The sequence below is a fragment of the Triticum aestivum genome, chromosome 3B (assembly GCF_018294505.1).
Source record: "Triticum aestivum cultivar Chinese Spring chromosome 3B, IWGSC CS RefSeq v2.1, whole genome shotgun sequence".
Taxonomy (NCBI): domain Eukaryota; kingdom Viridiplantae; phylum Streptophyta; class Magnoliopsida; order Poales; family Poaceae; genus Triticum; species Triticum aestivum.
In genome coordinates this window covers 683,501,995-683,525,067 of record NC_057801.1, presented here as the reverse complement: position 1 = coordinate 683,525,067, position 23,073 = coordinate 683,501,995, and positions in this window count along the sequence as shown.

Sequence of the window (23,073 nt, the reverse complement as noted above, 5' to 3'; positions counted from 1 at the left end):
ACATCAAGTGTTCTCATAAAAGACTCAATCAAATAAGATAACTTCAAAGGGGAAACTCAATTCATCACAAAAGAGTAGAGGGGGAGAAACATCATAAGATCCAACTACAATAGCAAAGCTCGGGATAAATCAAGATCGTGCCATAGAGGAACATGAGAGAGAACACGAGAGAGAGAGATCAAACACATAGCTACTGGTACATACCCTCAGCCCCGAGGGTGAACTACACCCTCCTCGTCATGGATAGCGCCGGGATGATGAAGATGGCCACCGGTGATGGGATCCCCCTCTGGCAGGGTGCCGGAAAGGGCTCCCGAGAGGTTTTTGGTGGCTACGGAGGCTTGCGGCAGCGAAACTCCCGATCTATCTTCTGTTCTGGAAGTTTTAGGGTGCAAGAGTATATATGGGTGCAGGGGGTACGTCAGAGGGACTACGGGGGCCCCACGAGGTAGGGGGTGCGCCAGGGCGGGGGGGGGCACCCTCGTGGGCAGCCCGTATCTCCCCTGACATGCACTCCAAGTTCCCTGGGTTGCTTTCCTTCCAAAAATAACTTCTCTAGTTGATTTCGTTCCGTTTTGACTCCGTCTGATATTCCTTTTCCTCAAAACATTGAAATAGGCATAAAACAGCAAATCTGGGCTGGGCCTCCGGTTAATAGGTTAGTCCCAAAAATAATATAAAAGTGGATAATAAAGCCCAATATTGCCCAAAGCAGTAGACAATATAGCATGGAGCAATCAAAAATTATAGATACGTTGGAGACGTATCACCTGCTCATGATGAATGGGCACTCCCATGGAGGGGACAGCTTGTGCTGGCCTGCTTGCTCTTGGACGAGTCGGAGCGCGAGGTCCCCTCGCAGAGGGCAAGGTCGCCTTCGCGGAACACGAGGGGCTTGATCTTCTTGCTATGGTAGTGCCTCAGGCCTTGCTGGTAGATGGTCAAACGACTGAGCACCAAGAGGCATGCTTCTTCGAGCAGGTCGACGCCGTCTTCGCGGGCTTCTCCGGCTTTGGCTTCAGTGTACATCGCGACGCGTAGCGAGTCGAACTCGATGTCGGTCGGGATGACGCTTCGGCTCCATAGACGAGGAAGAATGGGGTGAACCCGATCGACCAATTCGGCATGGTGCGGAGACTCCAGAGAACGGCCGGCAACTCATCAAGCCAGCTGCCGGGTGAGCAGATGAGTGGCTTGATGAGTCACGGCTTGACACCGGACATGATGAGTCCTTTGGCCCGCTCGACCTTCTCGTTGGACTGCGGATGCACAACGGAGGCCAGGTCGAGGCGGATACCGGAGACAGAGCAGTATTGCTTGAGCGTGCCCTTGGCGAAGTTGGTGCCGTTGTCGGTGATGATGTTGTTCAGCATGTCGTAGTGCATTGCTATGTCCTTGATGAACTGGACGGCTATTGGCCCGTCCAGTTTCTTGATTGGTCTTGCCTCGATCCACTTGGTGAATTTGTCACTGCCACCAGCAGGTGCGTCATGCCGCCTCGAGCGGTTTTGAAGGGTCCCACCATGTCGAGTCCCAAGATCGCGAAGGGCCAGGCGATCGGTATGATGCGGAGTGCTGACGCTGGCTGGTGGCTGCATTTGCTGAAGCGCTGGCACCCCTCACACTTGAGGACGAGCGACTCGGCATCTTGGAGGGCCGTGGGCCAGTAGAAACCATGGCGGAACGCCTTGGCCACCAGGGATCGCGATGCAGCATGGTGCCAACACTCGCCCGGATGTATGTCGAGGAGGATCGATGCCCTGTTCCTGCTCGATGCAACGCTGGAATATGCCGGTGGAGCTGCGCTTGATGAGCTCGTTGTTGATGATGCTATAGGAGGAAGCCCGGTGATGCACTTGCTGAGCTTCGGTCTCGTCCATGGGTAGAACCCTGTTCTCTTAAAACTTTGATATTGGGAGGGCCCAAGATGGAGCCGTAACCACGACGAAGACGGCCACCAGGGGGGTTCCGATTCGGCAGCCCCCGAGCCGGGTTGAGCAGCCCCCGGGTCGGGGATGGCGTCGGTCGGGTCCGAGACGATGGTGGCCGGGTCAAGCTGAGCGGCCCCTGGGCCGGGTTCAGCAGCCCTCGGGCCGGCTTGAGGTGTGGCCGGGTCATCTAGAACGTGGATGGACTCGGAGTACGGCGATGGCTTGACGGACGGCTTGCGCAGGTGCTCGAGGATGTCGGACGGGATGGCTTGTCGTGACGAGGCGATCTTGGCGAGCGTGTCGGCTGCTTCGTTCTCCGTGCGCAGGACATGGAGGAACTCGCAACCCTCGAAAGATCCAGACAGCTTCTGGACGAGGAAGCGGTAGCTTGCCATGTTGGAGTCGCGGGCGTCCCATTCGCAGGAGCACTGCTGCACCACAAGGTCCGACTCGCCATAGCACAGGATGCGCTGGATGCCGAGTTCCTTGGCAAGCCGGAGGCCATGGACAAGGGCTTCATACTCGGCGATGTTGTTGGAGGCGGTGAAGTGGATCTGGAGCGCGTAGCGGAGCCGGTCGCCCTTCGGGGATGACAGTACGATGCCGGCCCCCAAGCCGAGTCGCATCTTGGACCCGTCGAAGTGCATGCGCCAATGTGTCGAGTCGGGGGGTGGCGTCAAGTACTGGGTATCAGTCCAGTCGACGAGGAAGTCGACCAGGGCATGAGACTTGATTGTGGTGCGGTGCTCGTAGAGGATGGTGTGGCCGGCTAGCTGGATCGCCCACTTGGCGACCCGGCCAGAGGCGTCCCGGCACCCGATGATTTCTCCGATAGGCGCCGTGCTGACCACGGTGACGACATGCTCTTGGAAATACTGCTTCAGCTTCTTGGCGGTAAAGTACACACCATAACACATCTTCTGGTAGTGCGGGTAGTTCTGCTTGGAGATGTAGAGCACCTCGCTCAGGTAGTAGACTGGGCGCTGGACGGCTTGGATCTTGCCCTTCTCTGGTCGCTCGACCACCAGCACCGTACTGGCCGCCCGCGAGGTTGCGGCTATGTAGAGCAACAACGGCTCCTTGTTGGTTGGCGCGGCCAGGACTGGTGCAGTGGAGAGCATGCGCTTGCGGTCTTGGAAGGCCTAGTCTGCCTTGCCGTTCCATTCGAACGGGCTTGTCTTGTTCATCAGCTGGTACAGGGGTAGCGCCCTCTAACCCAGCCAGCTTAGGAACCGGCTGACCGAGGCCAAGCATCCGGTGAACTTCTGGACATCGCACAACTGAGCCGGCTTGCGCATGCGCTCGATTTCCTTGATCTTCTCCGGGTTCGCCTCAATGCCGCGTTCCGAGACGAGGAAGCCGAGTAGCTTTCCGGCTGGGACGCCGAAGATGAACTTTTCTGAGTTAAGCTTGACCTTGTATTCACGGAGGTTGGCGAATGTTTCCTTCAAATCATCGAGGAGCATGAGGTGCTGCTTGGTCTTCACCATGATATCGTCCATGTACACGTGGATATTGCAGTCGAGTTGCGGCAGCAGGCATTTCTGCATGCAACCTCGGAAGGTGGCACCGTCGTTCTTCAAGCTGAACGACATGGTGATGTAGCAATATGCCCCAAAGGGCGTGATGAAGGACGTCTTCAAGGTGTCGGCTGGGTCCAGCTTGATCTGGTGGTAGCCGGAGTAAGTGTCCAGGAAGGACAGGAGCTTGCACCCGGCGGTCGAGTCGATGACTTGGTTGATCCGCGGGAGAGCAAACGGATCCTTGGGATAGGCCTTGTTGAGGCTGGTGTAATCGATACACATGCGCTAGATCTTGTTCTTCTTTAGGACGAGGACTGGATTGGCCAGCCACTCGGGGTGAAATACTTCCATTATGAAGCCGTCTGCCAAAAGCTTCGCGACCTCTTCACCAATGGTTCTTCTCTTCTCTTCGGAAAATCGTCGTAGGGGTTGATGGACAGGCTTGGCGTCCTTGCGGACGTGAAGTTTGTGCTCGGTGTACTTCCTCGGGATACCCGGCATGTCCTTGGGAGTCCATGCGAAGATATCCCGATTCTCACGGAGGAAGTCCACGAGCTCACCTTCCTATTTGCTGTCGAGGCGGGCACCTACGACAACGTACTTGTTGCAGCTGGGGTCTTCCAGGTTGAGCTTCACTTTCTTGGTCTCCTTGGACGGCTTGAAGGCGGCCTTGCCGGCTAGGTCTAGGGTTGGGATCGATGCAGCGGAGGCCTTGCCTGCCATGGCGACGATCCGGTCGAGCTGGCGCCACTCCTCAGTAGTGACCAGCGACTCGACCAACTTGGCACCGTCTCGAGCGCACTCCAGGGACTTGCACTAATCGCCAGTGATGGTCATGTGGCCCTTGGGACCCGACATCTTGATCTTCAGATACGCGTGGTGGGGAACCGCCATGAACTTGGCGAGCGCGGGCCGGACCAGCAACGCGTGATACGCACTGGACAGGTCCACCACCTCGAACTAGATCGGTTCACGTCGAAAGTGGCTGCTGTCACCGAACAGGACATCAAGCCGGACCTGGCCAATGGGGGAGCAGGAGAGGCCGGGCATGATGCCGTGGAAGACCGTCCGGGTCGGCTCCAGGTCCTCGGCCTTGAGGCCGACCTTGGTCATCGTGTCGCGGTAGAGGATCTTGATGCTGCTGCCGCCGTCAATGAGGACTCGAGAGAACTTGCATGTGCGTCGCACGACAATGGTGGGGTTGAAGAAGAGGGCGTAACCACCCGGACTCGGCATGACTGCCGAGTGATCCTCCCGGGTCCAGGTGATTGGGCGATCCGACCAATGCATGAACTCCGGCTTGGCCGGGACGACGGTGTTCACCTGCTGCCGAAGGAGGCGCTCGCTGCGCTTGTCATCGCCAAGGCTGGTGAAGACGACGTCGGCCGTGTTCTGGTCCGGGTAGGCGTCGTCGCGCATCGTGCCACCAGCTGGAGGCGGCGGTGGAGGCAGAGGTGGCTGTCCCGCACCTGGAGCCGGAGCTGGAGGAGGCGAGATGTCGCCCCTCATGATGCGCTTGGTGATGGCGCACTGCCGAAGCGTGTGCATGGAGGGTCTTGCACCACTGTGGTGCTTGCAGGGGGCGTCGAGCATCTGCTCGAAGCTCATGGCGGGTTGCCATGCCGTCTTGCTGGTTTGCCGGCGCTTTGCCGCCGGGTCCACCGCGGGCTCGGTGGCCGCGACGAGCCGGTTGTCATGACACTGCGCCGGCTGGTCGGCCTTGCGCTTGTTGTTCTGGTGATGCTGCTGCCGGCTAATTTCATCGTCCGGCTTTGGAGGAGGAACCGGCTTCGCCTTGCTGGCTTCATCCAGCGCCACCTGGGTCTTCATGGCGGAGTCGGCGTTGGTAGACTTGTCCGCCATCACCATGAGTGCGGCCATGGTGGCCGACTCGGAGCGTAAGAGCTTGTGCTTGAGGAGGGTGCCGTCTCGGCACCCGCTGACGAAGTACTGGATCGCCTGGACTTCATGGACGCCCTCGCAGCTGTTCCGGAGCTTGGTCCAGCGTGTGAGGTACTCGCGACCGGTTTTCGTAGGCCCTTGCACGCACATGGCGAGCTGGCTAGGGCGGCCAGGTCACTTGTAGGTCCCCCTGAAGTTGCGGACGAAGGCTTCCTCGAAATCGACCCATGTGTTGATGCTGCCCATCGGTAGGCTGTTCAACCACGTGCGGGCCGACCCTTGGAGCATGAGCGATGCGTAGCGCATGACAAGACGACAATTGGCACCGGTGATGCCAATGGCCGTGGTGTAGTCGGTGAGCCAGTCTTCTAGCTTCACGGTCCCATTATACTTGGGTGTGTCGCGGGGGAGCATGAACCCTTTGGGGAATGGCTCCTCCCGAATGTGTGGGCCAAAGCATGTCGGCCTGATAGCGCCGCTCTCCTCCACCTCCAAAGAGCGAGCGAGCTGATGAAGGCAGTGGCGGGCGTCGGCACCGTCGGTGGCGCGTGGGCTGAGTCGAATTGCGGCCAGGCCACGGGGGGCGGGGTCGGTTGGAGCCGGACGCCATCCATGCTGGCCGGGTCCGCGCTGGATCTCTAGGACGGGCTCGTTGCCCAATCAGCCAGCGGCTATGGTGGCCAAATCGCACCGAGTCCGGGCTCGGCCGGAGTGCACCTCGCCGGGTGGTGAGGAAGCGGTGTGTAGAAGTTCGCCGGGCTCGCCAAGGCGGGCGGAGCCGGATCCCGCCGGCTTGGCGAGCTGGTTGAGGCCGTCCTGCTGGGTGTTGGCGGTGTGGAGGAGTTTGCGCATCCGCCCAATGTGCTCTTTCAGCTCCTCACCCGTGAGCTGGTCCAGGCCGGCTGCGGCTGCCTGGGCAGCGCACATGTTTTTTGCTGGGGTCTCATAGATGGTCGGGACGGAGCCGAGAGCCCGGCCGATCGATCCTCCCCAGGCACGCACATCGGCGACCCGGCTTGGCTCGGCCGTGGCAGGCGTGAATCCTTAGGCGGCATTGCGCTCCAGCTGAGCGGCGTCTAGGCGACGCTGAGTGGCGGCCAGCGTCTCGGATAGGTCCAGCATCTGCTTGCACCTTTCCTCGAGCTGGGTTTGGGCCTCAGCGACGTTGGTGGCGTCAACGTCGGTGCCGATGGGGATGCCGAGGCTCTGCATCTCGGCGCGCAATGGATCGGACGGCTCGGTCCGTTCCGCTGCGGCCCTGGCTTCGGCAGCCTTCCTCGTCTTGCTCAACAAGGAGGAGGCGCCATCGCCGGTGACGAAGACCTCCACATGGACATCCATAGCCCCGGCAAAAACGCCGCCACCGAGGGAGAGGGGGGAGTCAGAGTAGCTGTGCACCTCGCTGGGGTACTCGTCGCCCGCGAACACATCAGAGATGCGCAGCACGGTGAAGGAGGCGGCGAGCGCACCGACAACATCGTCCGCCAGCGTGACGGACTCGTTGGTGTAGGAGAAGGGCCCCATCTGAAGCATGCTCCCGGCCAGCTCCTCGAGCTGCCCCACGGTGGGTGCCAACTATCGTGGTGGGCGCACGACAGATGCCAAGGGATGGCTAAAGAGAGGGCTCCTGGGGCGGTTATATGCTTACTTGCTTTTCTCTCGTTATATGTCACTTTCCCGTATGATCGTGGGCTCCTGGGGGGGTTTTATAGACCAACCCCCCGGGGGTACAATGGTAATGTTACAAGTCGGTGGGTCCGTATTGTCGGTGTCCATGGACCCGAGCCGGGTCCCGCTGAGGGCTTGTGGTTCGCCAGGTTCCCCTAGGTGCAGGCCCCGTGTGCCTAGGGGGACTGTGCACCGTCTTGTCGATCATCAGGGCATGTCCAAGTCGAGTCGCATATAATGCTCTCCGTCAGGTTGCTGCTTGCTGTCATCAGCGGTGAGGGCGGGGGCACTGTAGCCACGCCGGCCCTGGTCAACGGGTAGGTGAGGGGCGCGGTTGCCACGCTCCGGCTTATCAGAGGCATGGGCGGGGCACTGTTGCCTCGGTCATTGTTGATTGAAGACTCAACCCCATCGTACGACCTGGATGGGATGGGAGCTGACTCACGGCTGGATTGCGTAGCACGCCACGGGTGGTGCTGGCTTGTCGAGGAAGCTTTGGTCGTGCCGGGTTCGGCTCTCTTGCGCTAGTCGTTGGGGCCGAGTCAACGTGTCTTGCCGGGTCGGCGAGTCTGGCCGGGTTGCGGGGCTTGGCCGGGTCGAGCGACCCGGCCAAGCGCGTGCCGATTTTGAGGGGCGATGCCAGCCTCGTTGTTTTTGAAGAGGATCCGGGTTCCGTTGCCCGCCCGGGGTCCATCCCCCCGACATCTAGGGCATATTTCCTTCAGTCTCCCACTTGCACTAGAGTCAATAATCTGGATTACATTGTAATGAATCTAACACCCATGGAGTCTTGGTGTTGATCATGTTTTGCTCGCGGAAGAGGCTTAGTCAATGGGTTTGCTACATTCAGATCCGTATGCACTTTGCAAATTTCTATGTCTACAACTTGACCTTTTCACGGATGGAGTTGAAGTGTCTCTTGATTTGTTTGGTTCTCTTGTAAATCATGGATTCCTTCGCCAAGGTAATTGCTCCAGTGTTGTCACAAATGATTTTCATTGGACCCGATGCACTAGTTATTACACCTAGATCGGATATTAACTCCTTCATCCAGACTCCTTCATGCGCTGCTTCTAAACAAGCTATGTACTCCACTTCACACGTAGATCCCACCATGATGCTCTGCTTGGAACTGCACCAACTGATAGCTCCACCATTCAATATAAAAACATATCCATTATGTGACTTAGAGTCATCCAGAATAGTGTTGAAGCTAGCATCGACGTAATCATTTACGACGAGCTCTTCATCACCTCCATAAACGATAAACATATCCTTTGTCCTATTCAGGTACTTCAGGATGTTCTTGACTGCTCTCCAGTGATCCACTCCTGGATTACTTTGGTACCTCCCTACCAAACTTATGGCAAGGTACACATCATGTCTGGTACACAGCAGAACATACATGATAGAACCTATGGCCGAGGCATAGGAAATGACTTTCAATTTCTCTCTATCTTCTAAAGTGGTCAGGCTTTGAGTCTAACTCAACTTCACACCTTTGCAACACAGGCAAGAACCCTTTCTTTGACTGATCCGTTTTGAACTTCTTGAAAACTTTATCAAGGTATGTGCTTTGTGAAAGTCCTATTAAGCGTCTCAATCTATCATTGGTACAGTGAGGTGCTATACAAACGGTTTTTAACCCCTTTCCGCGACGGTGTTCCGAACCGTCACCAAGAGAGTGCCTGCGATAGGGGGGTCCTTCCCACACGACCCAGAATCCGTCGGGGATATGCCCTTTGATAACCCACAAGTATAGGGGATTGCAACAGTTTTCGATGGTAGAGTATTCAACCCAAATTTACAGATTCGACACAAGGGGAACCAAAGAATATTTGTAAGTATTTGCAGCTGAGTTGTCAATTCAACCACACTTGGAGATTAATTATCTGCAGCAGAGTGATCAGCAGCAAAGTAGTATGATAGTTTTGATAATAGTAGCAGCGGCAATAGTAACGGTAACGGTGATAGCAGTGATTTTGTAGCAAGTGCAATAGTAACGATAGCAGTAGTAACTTAGAAAAAACAATATAGGATAAATTTGTAGGCATTGGATCGGTAATTTGTTGGATGATATTCATCATGTGATAGTCATAACCCAGGGTGATACGGCATTAGCTCCAGTTCATTAATATAATGTAGCCATGTATTCCGTAAATAGTCATACATGCTTATGGAAAGAACTTGCATGACATCTTTTGTCCTACCCTCCCGTGGCAGCGGGGTCCTATTGGAAACTAAGGGATATTAAGGCCTCCTTTTAATAGAGAACCGGAACAAAGCATTAACACACGGTGAATCCATGAACTCCTCAAACTACGGTCATCACTAGGAGTGGTCCTGACTATTGTCACTCCGGGGTCGCCGGATCATAACACGTAGTAGGTGACTATAACTTGCAAGATCGGATCTAGAACATGGATATAATGGTGATAACATAAACAGTTGAGATCTGAAATCATGGCACCCGGGCCCAAGGTGACAAGCATTAAGCATGGTACAGTCATAGAAACATCAACCTCAGAACATAGTGGATACTAGGGATCAAGCCCTAACAAAACTAACTCGATTACATGATGAATCTCATCCAACTCCTCACTGACCAGCGACCCTACGAAGGAATTACTCACTCCCAGTGGGGAGCATCATGCAATTGGCGATGGAGAAGGGTTGGTGATGAAAAATAATGAAGATCCCCCTCTCCGGAGCCCCAAACGAACTCCAGATCTAGCCTCCCGATGAAGAAAAGGAGGTGCAGGCGGCTCCGTCTCATGGAATGCAATAATTCTTTTTCCATGATTCTTTTTGAAAAAATGTGATTTCATAGCGTATGTTTCAGGGTCTGTGGGGCCACCAGGTGGGGACAACCCACCTGGGCGCGCCTGGTGGCAGGTGCGCCCTGGTGGGTTGTGCCCACCCAGGTGCCCCCCTCAGGTGGCTCTTGGCTCGAGAAATTCTCTTTTATTGGGTAAAAATTCCTCGCAAAGTTTCGTTCCATTCCGAGAACTTTTATTTCTGCACAAAAACAACATCATGGTAGTTGTGCTAAAAACAGCGTCAATCCGGGGTAGTTTCATTCAAATCATGCAAATTAGAGTCCAAAACAAGAGGAAAAGTATTAGGAAAAGTAGATACGTTGGAGACGTATCAACTCCCCCAAGCTTAAACCTTTGCTTGTCCTCAAGCAATTCAGTTGATAAACTGAAAGTGAGAAAGAAAAAACTTTTACGAACTCTTTTGCTCTTGTTTGCATAAATAAGCTTAAACCACATCCCGGTTTTCAGCCGACATTATAACTAACCATGTTGACAATAACTCTTAAAAATTATATTAACTCATATCAATGACATAATCTGCTAGCGATCAATAATAAGATATCTCAAATGGCAACATGTTATCAAAAAACCATGATACAATGTGACAATAGTGATATCTTGCTAGCCCTTTCTAAGACCGCAAAACATAAATGCAGTGCACCTCCAAAGTTCAAGCAGCGACTAAACATTGTAATTCATGGTAGAAAAGATCCAGTCATGATGCACCCAACATTAGCTACACACAATGCATCAGCATGACAACAGTGCTCTCAGGTTCTGGCGTTTATTTTAGAAGGTGATGACACAACATAAAAGTAAATAGATAGTCCCTTCGCAGAGGGAAGCACTGATTTGCAGAGGTGCAAGAGCTCAAGTTTTTAAAATAGAGGTAAATGATATTTTGAGACATGCACCCTTCTCATTTACTTCACGACTATCAGTTATCAATATCTTCAATGCTAAGCATGCTAGTGTCGGTTCCCAAGCGATAAAAGTAAAGGTTTACTCCCCCTCCACCAACAATCACACTCCACGGCTTGTCTGAAACAACGGGTGTCGTCCATACGAACAACAGTCCTGGGGGAGTTTTGTTTAATTATTTGAATGTTGAGTTTGGGACTGGGAATCCCTATTACCGCCCGTTTCTCGTGCGATGGCGAGTGAATAAACACTCAACCTGGGAATAAACCGCTTAGCATGGAAGATACAGACTACCTCCTGTCGTTCCATGAATGATCCAGGCACACAAAAAGGATATTTATTTGAAGTTTTTAGAGATGGCACATGCAAATTTACCTAGGAGGGCAGGGTAATACTGCATATAGGTAGGTATGATGGACTCATCTAGAATAACTTGGGTTCAAGGTTTTGGATGTACAAGCAGAATTCCCACTTAGTACAGGCGAAGGCTAGCACTACAAAAAAAATACACTTCCATGATGATACGTGTTTGTCACAGTAGGTCACGTTTTCTGTCATGCATGTACATCCATGACAAATTTGTGACAGAATCAAGATAGTCATACCTGTGCTGTTGTAGAAGTGTTCCATGACATTACCAAAATTATCATCACGGAAGTGTCCACTTACATGAAGATAAATCGCGCGTCACATAAGTTCTTTCGTCAAGGGTGACCGACAAGTGGCATCCACCATAACGGAATGCCGTTAAGCTATCGGGTACGGTTTTGGATCCGGTAACCTGTTAACAGCCCCGACCAATGGGGATTTTCCACGTGTAAAATCAACATTGGCTGGAGGAAACACGTGTCGGCTCACCATTGGGACAGATGTCATCCACTCATTGGACCCAAAGCGTCTATGATATGTCGACACGTGGCACGACCCCACAGAGGCCCATTCATGTGAAAAGACCGGCCCGTTTGAATTGGTCAAAAGGTGGCGGGCCGGCCCATGGCAAGCCTGTTAACGGCTTGTTCGCATATAGGCCATTTACAGCCTGCTATCCCAGGGCATGTTTACGACCTATCCGAATTAGGCCCAGTAGTGTCATCTGGGCCGTCCAATATAATTCCAGCCCGTTTTAACTTCCGGCCCATGTATGGCCCATGACGTCTTTTGGCCCATATGAGGCCCTTAGTAACCCTCGGCCCCTTAACGGCCCGTGGTAAAACTGGGCCATAATGAACAGTCTATCACTTTATACCCATTAACGACCCATTATTCTGTTCGGCCATTTCCATCCCATGATATCTTTCGGCCTTCTCATGGCCCATTTATTCTTGGGCTCATTTCCAGCATTCAGTTACTTACGACCCGTTACTGTCATTTTCTGCTTGTGGGCCAAATTCAGCCTGTGGTTACAGTCGGCCCATTTGTGGCCCGTTAATACATTGGGCCATTTTCATGTCAAAAAAATCAGTTGGGCTGTTTTCATAGAGTTATCAAATATGGCCAATAAATGGCCCGTTATTGTCCACGAATAGTACGGCCCATGATTGGCGAAATGATGATACGCCCCGTAGAAGGCCCGTGGATCCTACGACCCGTAAAAGGCCCATGGATCGTACAGCCCGTAGAAGGCCCATGAATCCTACGGCCCGTATAGAAGGCCGATGGATCCTACGGCCCGTAGAAGGACCATGGATCATATGGCTCGCAGGAGGCCCATGGTTACAAAAGTCCGTGTGTTACCATGATTATTTTGGCCTAGTTTCCAAAAATAGGTTATTGTGGACACTAGAAAAACACAGAAAAAGAATTGCAGTGACTACAAGAAAACAAATAAACAAGACAATAAGGAAATAAATAAGCAAGCAATTAACGCTAGCCTATTACCGCTATTACACATATTACATCCACTGGGCATCAAAGTTCGCCACCAGTGCAAATATAGGGAACAAAAGAGCATATTACATACACTGGCCGTCAAAATTGGCCACCAGTGCAAATAAACGCGGCAGCAAAACAAGAGCATAACTGAAACAACTTCAGTAGAGCTCAAGAAACGTGGTATCCACCATGCTGGCAATAAGCTTAGCAAGCATATTGCACCAGAAAGTATGCATCTGAATGCTCTAGGGACTTCCGCAGTCCTTCCGCTTCTTGTCACAGCACAGCTGATCGATGTCTTTCAGCTTGTAGTTGAGACTCAAGAAACCGAACTGATTCAGACCGTGAGTTTGAATAGCTTGTGCAAGCGGTAGTGGCTAGTAACTCCAACACTAAACCAAGACAGGACTTTGGGGTTGTCTCACTGTCTTTGAGATAGTCTTCCTTAGCTATTTTATCAGCTTTGTTGGGGACCAACAAGGATGTGTCACTATCCTGAACCTTATCTGCATTACTTCCTTTACCATTGCTTCATAAGGCACTCTTTCCCAATATTCTGTCTGCATTCTAAAAGAAGAAACAAGCAGACACATAACAGTTTAGCATGTACTAGTATATGAAACTCATTTTGGTGAACCAGTTCATTAGTAAGGTGGACATGAATAAAATACCAAGTCTTCTATTGCCAAGTACTAGTACATAATAAAAGCATCAAACAAACATATATCCATGTCCTATGGTCACTGCATTGTCTTGCCAAATCAAAATAGAGACACGGTTCAAATCATATCAGTTCAAGACAAAGCAGAAGTGAAAGAATACAAAGCGTGGGAAACTACACGGCACAACAAGATTTCAGATGGGTACCACGGGTCTACATGTACAACAACACTATTGGCTCTGTTGTGATGCTAGTAATGTGCATGATATGAGAAGTCAACTGTATACACAATTGAAATTGAAATCAACAGAGCTATTGATAAGAGCAAGCCTGTTAAAGAAACATGTGTGAACATACCTGCTGTGCCATTGCAGTTTCGATTGGATCCTTAAATTTAAAAATAAGTTTGTATGAGTAAATACAGTGATACAAGAGCAAAGCAGTATGGACGATAGCAATCATAGTTAAAAAAGGCGCGCCTAAGCGAGCACTTAAGCGCGCCTAGGCTCTAGGCGTTGGCGAAACGCATTGCGCATAACTACGCTTAATCTGCGCATAACTGCACATAAGCATGCACTTTGGTTAGTAAAGCGCAAGGCGGTGGCAAAACGCACAATTAACACCTAGTGCTTTTTTGAACTATGATAGCAATGGAATCTTAAATTAGAACAATTGTTCTTCAGGTTTAGGCACTTGTTCTACATGAACGGATTATAGTAAGATGCAAGAATATAGTACTTAAAAATAGAAAATGAGCTCATAGACCTTACCACATTCTTGGTTCGGGACCTGTTAAGGATATAACTATTTGTGTAAGCCGCCCAGGAGGGGCCAGGTTACGCAAAGAAGACTCAGCAAGAAGAAGCCCAAGACCAAGCATGAAGATGGCGGTTCAATAAAGGGTCTAAAGGCCCACAGGCGGCTTAAGGCCCATAGTGATAAGCCGCCATGATGATATACTTGTAACATAAGGTAGATTTAACCAGTCACCGAGCCGGACACTGTCTATGAGCCGGTCGGGACTCTAATGGCCGCAGGGCGTCCACCCGTGTATATAAGGGGACGACCCGCGGGCGGCTTAGGGTAAGAAACAACTGATCGGGAACCGGGCATAGCATATCTTGCTCCCTGGTCATAGAAACATCAAGCAATACCAACCCAACTAGACGTAGGCCTTACGTTCACTGTAAGGGGCCGAACTAGTATAACTCTCTCGTGTCCTTTGTCCCAATTAACCCCTTCAAGCTTCCTAGTTGCGATGGCCCTATGACTAAGTCCTTGCAAGAGGACATCTGCCGTGACAATTCCACGACAGTTGGCACCCACCATGGGGCCAGCGCACGGTGGATTTGAGTTCTTGAAGGGCAACTTCGAAGGGCTCAAGGGATACGCAGTGGGACGGATGATCAAGAGTCGTCTGGCAAGATCTACATCGACGACGAAGGCTGGGGCCTCGACGCCGGCTCAATTGAGTACGGGTACCGGGTCCCCTTCGGCGGAATCCACGTCTTCATCGGCCGGATTGGTGAGCCGGGCCCTGAGCCGGACAACTGCACTGACCTCGTCGAGATGGCTCAGCGTGCGAGACCCGCCCGAGTTCAACCCAGCATGAAGCGTATCTTCCTGGGCTGTGTCCACGGAGAAGAACTTTCTGAAGGATCTGAAGATCACGGTGAGACGGCCGTCCCCTCCGACGGTGATTCGTCCCCCAGTTCAACAGATTCACGGTATCAAGTGCAAGATGGTGTGCTTGGGGGCTGTTCCGATGGCTCCAGTATTCCGGACCCCTATGAGCCGCTAAGCTGGGCAGGAGTCTTCATGGCTGGGACTCAACCCGGCCAAAATTCTACAGCCGCTGCTGCAATAATGTCCGGGTCAGGAGCGACCGGGGCAGGAGGCCCTGTGCGCCCACCAGCTCAGGTGCTGATAGATCTCATGGATAAGCTTACGGCCCTGTTAACCGCCATGGTTATTCCAGCAAATAAAGACGAGCATGACACGGAGGTGGCACAGGTGCGCGAGGAAATAGCTCGGGCCAAAGAGGCCTTGGCAGCTGAGGACACCAGGTTAGCCGCGGAACGGGCGGCTTTGGATGCGGGCGGATGAAGGAAAGAGTTGGATGATAAAGATGGAGCCTCAACTCACTACGCAATCATGTTAATGGATTGGTTAGATGCTATTGGAGACTTGGAGTAATCAGATTCTAGGGAAGGGAAGCTTAGAATTCGGTAGCAGGATTTCAATGTGGCACAAAGGATTGTAATTCATGATTGCAGACTTAATGCCAGCTCACAACGACTTCACTCACATGATCCAACTCCTTCCTCTTAGAGCAACTTGTCGCAGCTGTGACTACTCTTTCTATTTGAATTGAATGTCAGCGAATCACTTGTTTCACTAATGTGACTAGTCTTGACTGCAGGTTTTTTCTTTCTATAGAGAAGTGACTGCGCTAGAGATGCTTATTAAAGGGACCACAACGGTTACAGTCGGAGGCTTTCCAGCTCACGATGAACCTGAACACATCTAACGAGGTGATGAGGAGGAGACATTAGAAAACTCAGTCCCGCTTACCTCCGGTTTATGATCCTCGGAATCTTTTTGCTACACCCGGGGCCGGCCCGAGTAACCCACCAGATGCAAATCAGTTTATGACAGCCGAAACAGGAGGACCGGCTCAGCCTCAGGAGATGGTGCCCCCTCATGGGAACATGGCACCGCCCCGTTACGTGCCGATACCGCTGGGTCACTTTTCCAACCCCATGGAGAACTTAACCGCAGCATCAGCGCGCTTGGCGGCTCTCCCAATGGACGGTGAGGATCCGACAGCGGTGGAGACTCGGAGGATCGGGGAACTTGTCCAGACGGCCCTGGCTCAGCAAGAGACTTATTCTTACAGCCGGGATAGGATTCATTCAACTCCTCCGCCTTGGTTAGCACCTCCTCGTCAAAACCGGAGTCCAAGTTACAGCAGGCACATGGAGTCAGAAGCTTTGTTAAGCAACACCGAGCGCCGTAACCAGCCCGGTGGCTATAACCCAGTGCAAGACCGAATACGTCAGGAGAACGAGCGGGCGGCTCAGCTAGCGGCTCAACAGACGTCTCATCAAGATTTCCCAGAGTATCCGATGACTTTCGTTGAGACATGAGTGGCTCCCAGAACCGGCGGTGTTTCTTGCTTGGTACCGTCTCTACGTGATGTAGGCCTACCCAAGGATTTTAAGGGACCTCGAAAGGTGCCGAATTACATGGCCGACTTACAGCCCGGAGCATGGATCAAGAGTTATGAGATGGCCATGGAGCTGTTGGAGGTTAGCGACGCAGCAATGGCTAAGTACTTCACCATGATGTTAGATGGAACGGCCCGATCTTGGTTAAAGGGTTTGCCACCCAATTCCATTGGTTCGTGGGCAGATCTAAAGGCCCGTTTCATCCAAAACTTCAAGGACACCTGCAAGCAATCTATGTCGATCGTGGACTTGAAAAATTGTAAGCAGGAGGAGGGTGAATCCACGACTCATTGGGTACGCCGGATCAAGGAGATAATACATTCGTCCGACAAGATGGATGCCGGCTCTGCAGTCCTTATGTTGGAGAAGAATTGCCGCTTTGAGCCGCTGAGACAGAAACTGGGGTGCCTTAAGCGTGATTGCAACGACATGGGTACGCTGATGGTAGCTTTAGTCAAATACGCCGACTTGGATAGTACCAAGGATCCCGCGTCTGATGAGGAAAAGACAGGGAAGGGAAAGAAGAATGGCAATGGAAAGGGTCAGCAGCATAACCCGATGAATCAAGGGGGTAATAAGCGTAAGGCGGTGGGTAACCCGGAGTTTTTGGCCAACACACAGGGTAACAATCAGAGACGTAAGGGCAAACCTCCCCCTCGATATGGCGGGTCAGGCCCATCTCTTGAGCAGCTACTCAATGAGCCGTGCCCGAGATACGGCACCCGGGAATGACCCGCCACCCACTTATGGAAAGATTGCACGATCATGAAGGCTTTTAAGAATTCGAACATGTTTGATGGCAATCATGGGCCGGGCGGCGGCTCAGGAGCTGGAGGTTTTCATGGCCCGGGTGGCGGTTCAAGTTCCGGCTTTCAGGGAAATCAAAGTGGCTATAATCAACAACAGCCCGGTCAGGGGGGACACCAGCAGCAGCAGCAGTCGGATTACCAAAGCCATCCGAAGCAGCTGAATAGTGGGCAGTATCATGTATTCACCACTAGCTTGTGCAAACATGACCAGAAGGTCCATAAGAGGTCCATGAACTCTGTTGTGCTGGCGGTTCCCCGTTTCTTGAGATGGTCAGAGCAGCCGATAGTATGGAGCAGGGAAGATCACCTGCCCAGGGTTGATAATCCAGGTTAGTTAGCCTTGGTGGTGGCACCTCAGGTCGGTGGATATAAATTTACCAAGGTACTCATGGACGGAGGTAGCAATATCAACATCCTCTATTACGAGACCTTTCGACGCATGGGCTTAACTGACAAAAATTTGAGGACATCCAACACCGTTTTCCATGGGGTGGTGCCTGGTAAGTCGGCATATCCAGTTGGTAAGATTGAATTGGAGGTGGACTTTGGGGATGAATATGACTCCAGGGCCGAGAAATTGACGTTTGAGGTGGTCAAAATCAGGAGTCTGTATCATGCTCTATTTGGGCGGCCGGCTTACACCAAGTTCATGGCACGACCATGTTATGTTTATCTGCAGCTCAAGATGCCGGGTCACAAGGGCACCATCACTGTGCATGGGAGTCAGAAGGTAGCCTTGGAGTGTGACGAAGGTGATGTGGCTTATGCTGAGTCTGTTTGTGCAGCAGAAGAGCTAAAGTTTTATCAAGATAACGTTGACCCGGCTGATATGACCCCTCTGAAGAAGCCAACTACAGAGCATGACCCAGCGTTGAAGTTAAAATCAGCTACTGAAACAAAGCTTGTTGACTTTACTCCAGGCGACGCTTCTAAGCAGTTCAGTATCAGTGCCAACTTGGATCCTAAATAGGAAAGCACGCTCATCGAGTTCATCCGTGAGAACCGGGTCATTTTTGCATGGAAACCTTCTTACATGCCAGGTGTCCCGAGGGAACTCGCTGAGCACACCCTTAATATTGATCCGAAGTATAAGCCGGTCAGGCAATTTCTTCGACGGTTTAATGAGGAAAGACGGAAAGCCATTGGAGAGGAGGTCGTCCGGCTCTTAGCGGCTGGGTTCATTATTGAGGTTTTTCACCCGGAGTGGTTAGCTAACCCGGTGCTCGTGCTCAAAAAGAACGGCACCTAGCGGATGTGTGTGGATTACACGGACTTAAATAAGGCCTGTCCGGCTGATCCCTTTGCTCTCCCCCGTATTGATCAAATCATAGATGCTACGGCGGGTTGTGAGCGATTGAGCTTTTTGGGTGCTTACTCTGGCTATCATCAGATCAAAAGGGCAGTTAAGGACCAGGAGAAGAAGGCTTTCATCACTCCGTTTGGAGCCTTCTGCTATGTATCTAAGCCATTCGGGATCAAGAGTGCCCAGGCGACTTATCAACGATGTGTACAGAACTGTCTGCACGATCAAATTGGGCGATATGTTCACGCTTATGTGGATGACATCATGGTGAAATCCAGGGAGAAGGAAACCTTGATATCTGACTTAAAAGAGACCTTTGATAATCATCGGGTTTATAAGATGACGCTTAACCTGTCCTAGTGTGTGTTTGGTGTACCTGCAGGCAAGCTCTTGGGTTTTCTGGGTTCAAATAGAGGCATTGAAGCTAATCCAGAGACGATCAAGGCAGTTACCTCTCTGGCTAAGCCGGCATGCATCAATGATGTTCAGCGACTGGCGGGTCGTGTTGCTGCTCTGAGCCGGTTCATAAGCCGGTTAGGTGAGAAGGCCCTACCGTTGTATCAGATGATGAAGAAAACAGACACTTTTGTCTAGAGTGATGCTGCTAATACGGCCTTTGAAGATTTAAAGAGACAGTTGTCTGAGCCGCCAGTCCTTGCGGCTCCCATTGATAAGGAGCCATTACTGTTATATGTGGCTGCTAATGCACGAGCCGTCAGTGTTGCCATTGTGGTGGAGCGCAAAGAGGCTGGCAAGGAGCATCCAATTCAACGGCCGGTTTACTACACCAGTGAGGTGCTCATTGAGTCTAAGCAAAGGTATCCACATTGGCAGAAACTTGTCTATGGAGTGTTCATGGCAAGTCGGAAGCTGAAGCAATATTTCCAAGGTCATCCTATCACTATGGTGAGCTCTGCCCCCCTAGGAGACATCATACAGAATAGGGAAGCCACAGGACGAGTCGCTAAGTGGGCCATTGAGCTTGGGCCTCATGGTTTGAAATACATGCCTCGGACTACTATCAAGTCTCAAGCTTTGGTGGATTTTATCAATGACTGGACAAAATTGCAGGCGCCTGAGGAGAAGCCAGATAACACGTATTGGACTATTCATTTTGATGGGTCCAGGCAGTTAGAAGGCTCGGGGCTGGGGTTGTTTTAACTTCCCCTCGAGGTGACAAATTTTTTTATGTGCTCCGGCTTGTGTTTCCCTGCACTAACAATGCAGCTGAGTATGAGGCCTTACTCCACGGTCTCCGAATGTCCAAAGAGATGAATTTGGGCCGGGTAAGGTGCTTGGGCGACTCAGATCTTGTGGCTCAACAGGTGTCAGGCACGTGGGACTCCAAGGATCCCCTGATGGCGGCTTACCGTCGGGAAGTAGATGTTGTGGCTGGGCACTTCGGAGGTTATCAAGTGGAGCACATTGATCGAAGGAAGAATGAGGCGGCTGATGCTTTAAGCCGGTTGGGATCTCAGCGTAAGCCGGTGCCGCCTAACACCTTTCTCGACGTGTTGCATAATCGTTCTGTCAAGGTACCCACAAAGGAAGAACTAGCATTGCCAGACCCGGAGGCACAACTGGTGGCAGCCCTTCACGTTATCCCGGATTGGACGGTGCCATATTTGGCCTATATAACCCGGGGAGAGTTGCCTGAGGATGAGACCTTGGCGAGAAAAATTGTCAGTCGGTCCAAATCCATGACGATTGTTCATGGCGAGTTACATCACTGCAGCTTCACTGGGGCGTTTCAACGCTGTGTGTCGCCGGCGGAGGGACAAGAGATACTTCATGAGATCCATGAAGGAGATTGTGGTCATCATGCCAGCTCAAAATATGTTGTGGCCAAGGCTTTCCGCCATGGTTTCTATTGGCCGACGACTCTTGCTGATGCAGAGGATCTAGTCAGCAAATGTGACGGATGTCAAAAATTCTGACGATGAGCTCATGTGCCGGCTCAAGAGTTAAGGATGATTCCAATTACTTGGATGTTTGCAGTCTGGGGACTTGACATGGTTGGACCTTTCAAGAGGTCTAAAGATAAAAAGACACACCTCCTGGTGGCAGTGGATAAGTTTACAAAATGGGTCGAGGTAGAGCCAGTCAGTAAGTGTGATGCAGCCACGGCGGTTCAGTTCATCAAAAAGGTGATCTTTCGTTTTGGTTTTCCGCACAACATCATAACTGATAATGGCACTAATCTCTCCAAGGGTGCCATGGAAGAGTTCTGTCAACGAGAACACATCCGACTTGATGTTTCGGCTGTTGCTCATCCTCAATCCAATGGTAAAGCAGAAAGAGCTAATCAGGAGATCCTGAAGGGTATCAAACCACGGCTCTTGGTCCCCTTACAGCGGACTCCGGGTTGTTAGGTGGAGGAGTTACCCTCTGTACTATGGAGCATGAACACTATGCCTAACAGATCTATAGGTTACACACCTTTCTTCATGGTGTATGGTGCAGAGGCAGTCTTGCCAAGTGACATCCAGCATGATTCACCCCGCGTGGCGGCTTACGTTGAGGCTGATAACGAAAAAGCTCGTCAGGATGCACTTGACTTATTGGAAGAGGAGCGAGACTTGGCGATAGGCCGATCGGCGATTTACCAGCAAGACCTGCGCCGCTATCACAGTCGCCGGGTTAGAAGCAGAACCTTTCAGGAAGGCGACTTAGTGCTCCGGCTCATACAGGATCAGTCTGATATGCACAAGCTGTCCCCACCTTGGGAAGGACCCTTTGTGGTCAGCAAGAATCTGAACAACGGGTCATACTACCTCATCGATGTTCGAGAGCACAAAGACTCACGTAAGTCGGAGGAGGAAACCCGCCGGCCGTGGAATATCGCTCATCTTCGGCCTGACTATACTTGAGCCACCGGCTCTCAGGATGTATATATTTTGACGATGTATATATTATATAAAGCAATAAAGCAGGACCTCTGTCCTTTTTAGGTTTACATGACTTCTTTTTCAGGTGGTGAAAGCAACCAACAGGGAGCGGATCATATCTGAATCCGGCTTTACCTTTGGTCCGGCTTATGATCATATCTGAATCTAGCCATGATCACTTGGGGGCTTCCTGTTCAAACATAGGTCGTATTTGAACCAAAGAGAACATAGCTGTCGATACTCACTTGATCGGCATACTTCCAAACCCACTTGGGGGCTTCTTGATCATATTTCAATCATAGCTTAACCCATTTGGGTCTGACGTGGATCATATTCGAATCAGCGTCATTAAACAACTCTTATGATCACTTTGGGGCTTCCTGTTCAAACATAGGTCGTATTCGAACGAAAGAGAACATAGCTGTTGATACCCACTTGATCGGCATCGCCACAGCCACTAGGGGCTATATGATTGTTTACTGATCGTATTCGAATCAGAACCCTTTATTTATTATTCATTATATTTCATAAGCATAATTATTTGGCTCTCTTGAGACCTTATTCAAAGCACTATGAAATGGTTTTTTGTTGTTCCGGCTTAATATTGATCACCCCTGGTTGTTAAGTGCCAGGTGAACATTATATGTTCCAACTTTTAGGAGTTGAATTTACCCACATGGTTTATGTCATATAAGCAGGCGAGATTACCAAAGGGTTCGCAGGTATGTTATTGTGATTATGTTTAAATAAACATAATCATAAACCGCCAAGGGAATTTTGTTTGTTTTATATGCAGGATAAGGCAAGCAAATGTAACATCAGGGAAATGAAAGATCAACATAAGCTGGAAATATATAGTGATGGCGGCTTACGAAAAGTATTAAGCGCCATAAACATGCGCGAAGGCATGACAAAATTAAGAGGTTTTCTCTATCCTATTACAAGACTCCCCGAGTCTGAATAATGAAGCATTGTTTTGCAGTCATAACCGTCTGGCGGTTCACTCCTTTGGCGGGCTTGAAGATTCCGTGTTATCCTTCTCCGTCTCCCATCGGTTGCCCTGTCCTGGAAGGTTGACGAGGCCCAGTCAATGCCACTCAAGGCTTCAAACTCAGCTTCATCATCTATTAAACCGGCTGGGTCCACTTCAGGGGGAAAGGTATGCTTATGATTTCGAGGGATCAGGCTGACTTGATCATAAGGAGGTGTTGGAATTCTCCAGTTCTCGCTGTCATAGCCCGGCTGATACTTGGTAAGGTCAGTGTCGTTCCCAATGAGAGTAGCCACGGGGCGTATGTCTTTGACGTAGGCGGTGAAGTCCTGTTCATTAAATATGGTCCCATCCTCTTTCAGACTCGGGTATCCAAGAACGAGGTCGGCCGGGTCTAGTTCTGGAATCCATGCCTTTGCCCGGCTCAACGTGGCTACGGCCCCGGCTCTTGAGGATGCCCGCCTTAGATCTTGGACCTGTTGAGGTAGTAGAGCAAGACACTTCAGCACATCTTGCAAGAGGTGGGGAGTGTTATTTGATAAAGCTACAACGTCC